This window comes from Bison bison, unplaced genomic scaffold, assembly GCF_000754665.1.
Source record: "Bison bison bison isolate TAMUID 2011002044 unplaced genomic scaffold, Bison_UMD1.0 scf7180017864517, whole genome shotgun sequence".
In the NCBI taxonomy this organism is placed as follows: Eukaryota; Metazoa; Chordata; class Mammalia; order Artiodactyla; family Bovidae; genus Bison; species Bison bison.
The window spans coordinates 6,736,702-6,746,616 of record NW_011495070.1 but is presented as its reverse complement, the minus strand read 5'-3'; the positions used below and the strand labels follow the sequence as shown (position 1 = coordinate 6,746,616).

The 9,915-nt window shown below is 39.5% G+C and overlaps 1 protein-coding gene and 1 pseudogene across 6 annotated transcripts in view; both read left to right on the top strand.

Annotated features, from left to right (window-relative positions):
• Positions 1-9,915, top strand: part of ELF2 (E74-like factor 2 (ets domain transcription factor)) — a 99,971-nt gene that overhangs the window by 30,164 nt on the left and 59,892 nt on the right. The window lies entirely within an intron of this gene.
• LOC104981274 lies at positions 3,680-6,207 on the top strand (annotated as a pseudogene).

Genomic DNA, 9,915 nt, shown 5'->3' with positions numbered 1-9,915 from the left:
CACCTAATAGTTTGGTGAGTGCAAAATTAACATAAAAATATCTTGCTTTCTTTTAAGGACTATAATTAGTTAGAAAAAAATCATGGAAATAAACTGTATTTCAGAAAATTAACAGAAATGAATAAACTGTTGAGGAATAAAAGTAAAAGATATATAGCACTTGTTTGAAGGAAACTAATGATACTTAAGTAGACTTTAATAAACAAAGATATATATTTTGTATTTGGGTAAGAGAAATGGGAATGGTCAGTATTGTGGAGGATGTCAGTCCTCCAATTAATCTGTATATTTAATTCCATGTCTATAAGATGTTAGGGCCAGTTGGGGGACATTGATCATATGGGCCTAAAGATTGTATGGAAGAATAAACATAGAGCAGTAGCCAGAGCAGTTTTGAGAAGGAAATACGTATCAGGTAGGTCTCATAGAAATGGGGAATTAATGCAGAAAAAATAAAAAAGGATTTAGATATATTTAAAAAACAAAATGAATGCAAGTTTTAGAGAGCATCTGCTTCCAGACAAAGAAGATTGGGACTTCTTCCACTTCAGGTTGTGATGGAACAGCTGAAACAAGATTTGTATTCCAACCATAAACAACTAGGAAAATGAACAAAACACATGAGCCCACAGTGTTTATTTGTGCTATGGTCTTGAATGTTTGTGAACCCCTCAAAATTCATATGTTGAATCCAAACTTCCAAAGATGATTATCATTAGGAAGGTATTAGAAAGTAGGGCTTTAGGAAGGTGATTAGGTAATGAGGAAGGAACCTTTACAAATGGGGTCAATACTTTTATAAAAGGCTCTAGGGAAAAAAAAGGTTCTAGAGAGACCCCTTGCCCTTTCTGCCATGTAAGGACAAAAGAGAAGTCTGTGACTTGGAGGAAGGCCCCCACTCAGTCATTCTGGTACCCTGATCTTGGATTTCTAGCCTTCAGAACTGTGAGCAATACATTTCTGCTGTTTTTCAGCCACCTAGTCTGGTATTTGTTATAGTAACATGAATGGATTAAGACAGTTGGACTACAGACGGTGCAAGACTGTTCTTCCTGAGAAATGATTGCACTGGCTTACTGCTTGGACCTACTTTCTGGAAAAACATGGGAAGGAGAAATTCAAGCAGAATGTAGACAGTCTCACTGTATTGAGGAAACCAAAATTCGGAATTTGGAGAGGCTAATGCAACCTAGATAGCATATTGAAAAGCAGAGACATTACTTTGCCAACAAAGGTTCGTCTAGTCAAGGCTATGGTTTTTCCTGTGGTCATGTGTGGATGTGAGAGTTGGACTGTGAAGAAGGCTGAGCACTGAAGAATTGATGCTTTTGAACTGTGGTGTTGGAGAAGACTTTTGAGAGTCCCTTGGACTGCAAGGAGATCCAACCAGTCCATTCTGAAGGAGATCAGCTCTGGGATTTCTTTGGAAGGAATGATGCTAAAGTTGAAACTCCAGTACTTTGTCCACCTGATGCAAACAGTTGACTCATTGGAAAAGACTCTGATGCTGGGAGGGATTGGGGGCAAGAGAAGGGGACGACAGAGGATGAGATGGCTGGATGGCATCACTGACTCGATGGATGTGAGTCTGAGTGAACTCCGGGAGTTGGTGATGGACAGGGAGGCCTGACGTGCTGCGATTCATGGGGTTGCAAAGAGTTGGACACGACTGAGCGACTGATCTGATCTGATCTGAATGCAACTAAAAATGGGAAAACAATGGAATAGATGGGGAAACAATGGAATAGATGGGGAAACAGTAGAAATAATGCAAATAATAGATGGGGAAACAGTGGGAATAGTGACAGACTTTATTTTTGGGGGCTCCAGAATCACTGCAGATGGTGATTGCAGCCATGAAGTTAAAAAACACTTGCTCCTTGGAAGAAAAGCTATGACCAACCTAGACACCATATTAAAAAGCAGAGGCATTACTTTGCCAGCAAAGCTCTGTCTAGTCAAAGCTATGGTTTTTCCAATAGTCATGTGTGGATGTGAGAGTTGGACTATAAAGAAAGCTGAGTGCCGAAGAATTGATGGTTTGGACTGTGGTGTTGAAGAAGACTCGAGAGTCCCTTCGACTGCAAGGAGATCCAACCAGTCAATCCTGAAGGAAATCAGTCCTGAATATTTATTGGAAGGACTGATGCTGAAGCTGAAACTCCAATACTTTGGCCACCTGATGTGAAGAACTGACTCATTGAAATGAGAGAGACCCTGATGCTGGGAAAGATTGAAGGCAGAAGGAGAAGGGGATGACAGAGGATGAGATGGTTGGATGGCATCACCGACTCAATGGGCATGAGTCTGAGCAAAGCTCTGGAAGTTGGTGATGGACAGGGAAGCCTGGCATGCTGCTGTCCATGGGGTGGCAAAGAGTAAGACATGACTGAGCAACTGAACTGAACTTAATGCAACTAATTTGAGGGGCAGAGTGTCTGAAAGGAAGAAGCTGCCCAGAGGAGGAACTCAGAACTCAGACTTTGGTTCCCCTAGTCTTTAGCTGAATGAGTTCCCAGGTGTAGTAAGAAACTGCATGAAGCCAAGCAAAGGATGATCAGAAAGGTGTAAACTCAGGAACCTACTGAAAAAAATCTACATAGTTCACTCAGGGCTGGAAGATGCTAGAATTCCAACCAGTTGGAAAAGTGGGTTTTTGTTAACTGCCCAGGGCACTCATTAGAGATTCCAGAAGGGTCATGCCTACATAAGTGGAGCTAAACTAGCTGTGGAATAAAGGGGAGTCCAAACTTGCTCTAGAAAGATTTCAAAATAAGCCTTGAAAATTGATCTACAAGTAACATAACTATCATAGTAAACCTTATTAAAATAAGACAGCAATGTGTAAATTGTACCTTGTAAATTGTACCTAATGATGTAAATTTTACATATGAAATACCCAATCATGTTAAATGCAAGGATGCAGGAATAATATAACTTAAAACTTGGAGAAAAATTTGTCAGTGAAAATAAATAGAAATGATAGATATGTAATTAACAGATAAACTTTCAAAACAACTATTACAGATATGCTCAAGAAAGGTAAAGAGAACATGAATCACAGAGGAGAGGTGTAAATGACATAAAAGAACCAAGTGAAACTTCTAGAAATGAAATATATCCTATATGAAAAGAAAAATTCACTGTATAGGATTACAAATAGATTAGGTACTGCATAAGAAAAAACCAGTGAATTTGAAGGATAGAAACTATATCATTAAGTGCAGAAAGATTGAAAAAAGAAAAAAGATGAACAAAAACTTGGTTATCTGTGGGACAATATCAAGTTGTCTGATATAATGTAATTGGAGTCCCAGAATGAGAGAAGAGAACATAAAAAGCATGTAAAGAAATAATGGCTATAAAATTTCCCAAGTTTGATGAAAATAGAAACCCATAGATCTGAGAAGGGGCTTCCCTGTTAGCTCAGCTGGCAAAGAATCTGCCTGCAATGCAGGAGACTCTGGATTGATTCCTGGGTCGGGAAGATCCTATGGAGGAAGGGATAGGCTATCCACTCCAGTGTTCATGGGCTTCCCTGGTGGCTCAGACAGTAAAGTATTTGCCTGCAATGCAGGAGACCTGGGTTTGATTCCTGGGTCAGGAAGATCCCCTGGAGGAGGGCATGGCAACCCACTCCAGTATTCTTGCCTGGAGAATCCCTGTGGACAGAGGAGCCTCGTGGGCTACAGTCCATGGATTCACAGAGATGGACATGACTGAGCAACTAAGCACAGCACAGATCTAAGAATCTTAAACTCTAAATAGGATAAAACAGAGAGTAAACAGACTGAGGTACATCACAATAAAGCTGCTGAAAGCAGACTTCAAAAAGAAAGTCTTAAAAGCTTCTAGAGAACTTCTCCTGTGGGAGCCACAGGGTTGAGAGCAGTGTGGCCTTCTCTCCCGCCATGGCCTGTGCTCATTCACTGATACCAGTACTCCAAAAAGGGGGAGTCATCTGGAAAAATGCCTCTTTTCCTGCTGTGTTCAAGGCTCCTATTTGACCAGATATTGTGTACTTTATTCACACCAACTTGCACAAAAACAATGGACAGCTCTATGCTGTCAGTGAATTAGCAGGTCATCAAACCAGTTCTGAGTCTTGGGCTCCTGGCATAGCTGTGACTCCCATTTCCTAGAGTTTGAGGTGGTGGGACTCACTGTTCTGGCCAGGGTGCTTTTGGAAATATATGTTGTGGAGGCCACATGTTTGCACTAATCAAGGCCTGGTGATGTTGGCACTTCAGACTGAACACAATGCAGAAGTGATACTCTTATCTGCTCTGCAGTGGCTGCTTCAGCGTTACCAGCGCTGGTTGTGTCATCTTATTGAAGAAGTTCCTGAACTTGCTTTGGTGGCTGAAGATAAAGTTGAAGGCTGCAATAAGACCAAAGAGATTGTTTTGCTTCTGAAGAAACTTAAGGTGTGGAATGATATTAAAAAGATCTGTGCTTCTCAGTGAATGAGAACTGGCAAAGGCAAAATGAGAAGCCGTCACTGTATCCAGCACAGGGAACCCTGCATCTTCTTTAATGAGGACAGGGAAATCATCAAGGCCTTCAGAGACATCCCTGGAATTACTCTGCTTAGTGTAAGTAAAGTCAGTATTCGAAACTTACTCCTGGTAGGCATGCGGGATGTTTCTGCATTTGGACTGAAAATGCTTTCCACAAGTTAGATGAGCTGTTTGGCACTTGGTGTAAAGAGTAACTGCAAACTCCCCACTCACAAGATGCTTAATATAGACCTTTGCAGAATCTTAAAAACCCCAGAGATCCAAAGAGCTCTCCAAGCACCATATAGGAAGACTCACTGCAAAGGCCTGAAGAAGAATCCACTGAAAAACTTGAGAATCACATTGAAGCTGCTGCTGCTGCTAAGTCACTTCAGTCGTGTCCAACTCTGTGCGACCTCATAGACGGCAGCCCACCAGGCTCCCTTGTCTCTAAGATTCTCCAGGCAAGAACATTGGAGTGGGTTGCTATTTCCTTCTCCAATGCATGAAAGTGAAAAGTGAAAGTCAGGTCGCTCAGTCGTATCCGACTCTTAGCGACCCCATGGACTGTAGTCCACCAGGCTCCTCCATCCATGGGATTTTCCAGGCAAGAGGACTGGAGTGGGGTGCCATTGCCTTCTCCTTACATTGAAGCTACTAAACTCATATTCAAAGACCATGTGCCAAAACACCATTCTTCTCCCTACCAAGAACCACAAAATTCAGGTGGACAGCAGCAGCATTAGAAGCCAGATCAGATGAAAAGGGGATTCCAGGCAAGAAGACTGTGGTGGGGAAGAAAGGAAAGAAGGCTCTTGGCATTAAGAAGCAGAAGCATTGAGGGGAAAAGAGGCTGCAGTGATAAAACAACAACAACAACAACAAACAGCAACTGAAAGGAAACCCATAAAAAGGAAGCCCAACACAGAAGAAAAGAAGTCTGCTGGATAAACTCAAATGTGTTTATTCTGTAAAGGTCAAATCATTTTGGACAGTTAATTTTGAGTAAAGACCCAATCAAAGAGGTAGTGAGAAGCATGGGGAGAAAAGGCTTCCAGAGGAAAAAATTCATTACCTACAGAAGAATAAAGATATGACTGCAGACATCTTTATTAGAACCATGCAAGTCAGAAGATAATGACTTCCTTGAATTTCACAAAACTAAAACTTGTCAACCAACCTACAGTTACATATCCAGTGAAAATGTGCTTCAAAGTGAAGTTTTTCTCAGCCCAACAAAAGCTGAGAGCATTTATCACCAACAAATGCATATTATAATAAATGTTAAATGAAGATCTTTAGGCAGAAGGAAAATGATACCAAATTAAAGCATATATATAAATTTATACATAAAGCATTGAAAAGTGCTAGAGAAATAGTTAATGTGTGGGTAAATATTTTCCAAAATTTGTTTTAAATTTATTAAAAAGATAATTGTTTAAGACAAAAATAACAGTGAATTATATATATATATGTATGTATATAATAGCTGAATTATGGGGTTTGCAATGTGAAGCAAAGGAAGTGAATGTATGACAACAGTCAAACAAAGGATGTGAGGCAGTATTGGAAAAATACTACAGTGCTGTAAACTTTTTACATTAAGCATTGTTGGATATAAACTGTAATATGTTAGGAAGCCTGTTGTAAGATCTGTTCTGTGCTGTGCTGTCTCTCAGTCGTGTCCGACTCTTTGTGACCCCATAGACCGTGGCCCACCAGGCTCCTCTGTCCATGGGGTTCTCCTGGCAAGAATACTGGAGTGGTTGCCATGCCCTCTTTCAGGGCATCTTCCCAACCCAGGGATCGAACCCAGATCTCTGACATGGCAGATGGATACTTTACCATCTGAGCCACCAGGGAAGCCCAAGAATACTGGAGTGAGTAGCCTATCCCTTCTCCAGGGGAACTTCCCAACCCAGGAATTGAACCAGAGTCTGCTGCATTGCAGATGGATTCTTTACCAGCCGATTGTTCAGTGGTAAAGAATCTGTCTGCAATGTGGGAGACCCGGGTTTGATCCCTGGATGGGGAATATCTCCTGGAGTAGGAAATGGCAACCCACTTCAGTATTCTTTCCTGGAAAATTCCATGGACAGAGGAGCCTGGCAAGCCATAGTCTGTGGGGTTGCAAAGAGTTGGACAGGACTAAGTGACTTTCACTTCACTTCACTTCTTTACCAGATGAGCTACTAGGGAAGCCCATTGTAAGATTTAGTGCACCACTAAAAAATAAAGAAATATAGATAGTAAGCCATTACTATGTATAAATTAAATAGAATTAAAATGGATACTAAAAAAATTTCTTAATTAAAAACAAGACTGAGAATGAAAGGATTAAGGAATAAATGAAGTAAATAACAGAGCAGATGGTAGATTTAAACCTTGTTTATTGATAATATTAAATATAAGTATTCTAAATAGCCCAATTTAAATGAAGATATTGTTTAAAATGCAGATTAGATTTTTTAAAAAAGCCACATCTGTTAGTTTCATCCAAAGAACTCATGTTAAGTATAACCACACAGCTTAAAAGTGAAAGTATAGATATAGATGATACCATGCAAATATTAATCATAAAACAAGGTGAAGTGGTTTCAAGACAAGACCAGGGATAAAGGTAGACATTTCATAAATGATAAAAGGACCATCTTTTCAAGAAGACTTAACATTTGTTAAGTCTTCTTGAAAACTAAATGTTTTCGCATTCAACATGAGAGCTTTAAAATACATAAAACATAAACTGATAGAACTGAAAGAATAGATAAACCCACAGTAATGGAGTTTGCAGCATTCCTCACTCAGTAATTGATAGATTAATTAGAAAATCAATGAGGATATAAAAAACTTGAATAACAGCATGAGCTAACTTCACCTAATGGACTTCCATGAAGCATTGTGCCTAACAGTATTAGAACACATATTCAAGTGCACATGGACAATAAGCGAAAGTAGATCATCTGCTGGGTTGCACATCTCAGTAATTTTAAAAACTGTCAAAGGATTGAAATTATATAGAGAAACTGTGACCAAAGCAGAATTATGTTAGAAATTAACAAAAAAATATGATTGCAAAATTTTTTAATACTTGCATATTAAATAGTCTACTTCTATATTTGTGTAACCCATGGATTAAAGAATAAATCACAAGAGAAAGTAGATGTTCAAACTGAATGAAGATGAAGGCACAGTATATCAAGTTTGAGGGATGAAGCTAAAGCAGTGCTTAGAGGAAAGTTTATAGCTTCATATATTTACATTGGAAAAGGAAAATCAATCTTAAGGTTTTGCCTCAACAAGCTAGAATAAGAAGATCAAATCAAACCCAAAATAGAAGGAACAAAGTAATAAAAGTAAAAACACAGATCAATGAAGTTGAAAGTGGACAATCTCTTAAGTAGACTGCACAAGAAAAAGGCAAAATACACTAAAAGAATGAAAGATGCATTATTATAGACAGTAAACATTAAGAAGAACTTTAGGCCAATAAGTTTGATAACTTAGATGAAATGGGCCAATTCCTTGAAAGTCATTCCAAAAGGAAAAGCAGGCCTGCATAGCCCTCTGTCTTTTAAATAAGAAATCTTTTAAAAAGGTATCAATGTCTTTTAAAAAGGTATCTTTTAAATAAGATATTTAAGTAACCTTTGGATTTGTAGTCAAGGTCTTTGCTGCAAAGAAAATTACAGAGCTAAATGGCTTTCTTGATCTGCTAAGTATTTATGGAAGAAGTAATACCCATTCTACACAACTCTTTTAGAAAATAGAGGACAAGAGAATTTTATGAGGTCAGTATTACCCTGATATCAAGACCAGACAGAGATTTTATAGGAAAAGAAAACTGCACATCCATATTCTTTATGAACATAGAATCAAACATTCTTGATAAAATACTTAAAATGAATCCCAGGGCATATAAAAGGGATCATATGTCTCAAATGGGGTTTGTCCCAGGGAGATAGGTTTAATCAATTAGTGTAATTTTCCATGTTAACAAAGGAAAATAGAAAAATCATGTGATTGTATCAGTAGCCACTTAAAGTCCATTTGCTAAAAGCCAATACCTATTATACAAATTCCGTAAACTAGTAATAAAGGGCAGCTTTCTCAGTCTGGTAAGTACATATGTGAAAAACTCACAGTAAACATACTTAATGGAGAAAGAAAACGTTTTCCTTTTAAGGTTGAGAACAAGGCAAGGGTGTCTGCTCTAACTACTGCTATTCAACACTGCACTGGCGAAATTGGTACAGGGCAAGAAAAATAAAAGACTTACAGGTCGGAAAAGAAGAAATAAAAACTGTCTTTATTGCTAAATGATGCAATCATATACATAGAAACTCCTAAGAAATCTGTACAACTGTTAAACTAATAAGTAAATGTGGAATAGGTGTCTATGTAAAAATCAGTTGTATTTATATATTCTGGCAAAGTTCAATTCAGAAAGTAAATTTAAAAAGTAATACTATTTAACAGCAGCATAAGACCAAAGGGTTAAGTTTAGTGAAATCTGTACTTAGAAAACTACAAAATACTGTTAAGACAAATTTAGTTCAGTTTAGTCACTCAGTTGTGTTCAACTCTTTGCGACCCCATGGATTGCAGCATGCCAGACTTCCCTGTCCATCACCAACTCCCAGAGCTTGCTCAAACTCATGTCCATCAAGTCGGTGATGCCATCCAACCATCTCATCCTCTGTCATCCCCTTCTCCTGCCTTCAGTCTTTCCCAGCATCAGGGTCTCTTTCAGTGAGTCAGTTCTTCGCAGCAGGTGGCCAAAGTATTGGAGTTTCAGCTTCAACATCAGTCCTTCCAATGAATATTCAGGACTGATTTCCTTCAGGATTGACTGGTTGGATCTCCTTACAGTCGAAGGGACTCTCGAGTCTTGTCCAACACCACAGGTCAAAAGCATCAATTCTTCAGCGCTCAGCTTTCTTTGTAGTCCAACTCTCATATCCATACATGACTACTGGAAGAACCATAGCTTTGACTAGACGGAGCTTTGTTGGCAAAGTAATGCCTCTGCTTTTTAATATGGTGTCTAGGTCGGAGAAGGCAATGGCACCCCACTCCAGTACTTTTGCCTGGAGAATCCCATGGACGGAGGAGCCTGGTGGGGTTCAATCCACGGGGTCGCTGGAGTCGGGCATGACTGAGCGACTTCACTTTCACTTTTCACTTTCATGCATTGGAAAGGGAAATGGCAGCCCACTCCAGTGTTCTTGCCTGGAGAATCCCAGGGACAGGAAGCCTGGTGGGCTGCTGTCTATGGGGTTGCACAGAGTCAGACATGACTAAAGCGACGCAGCAGCAGTAGCAGCTAGGTTGGTCATAGCTTTTCTTCCAAAGAGCAAGTCTTTTTTAATTTCATGGCTGCAATCACCATCTGCAGTGATTCTGGAGCCCCCCCAAA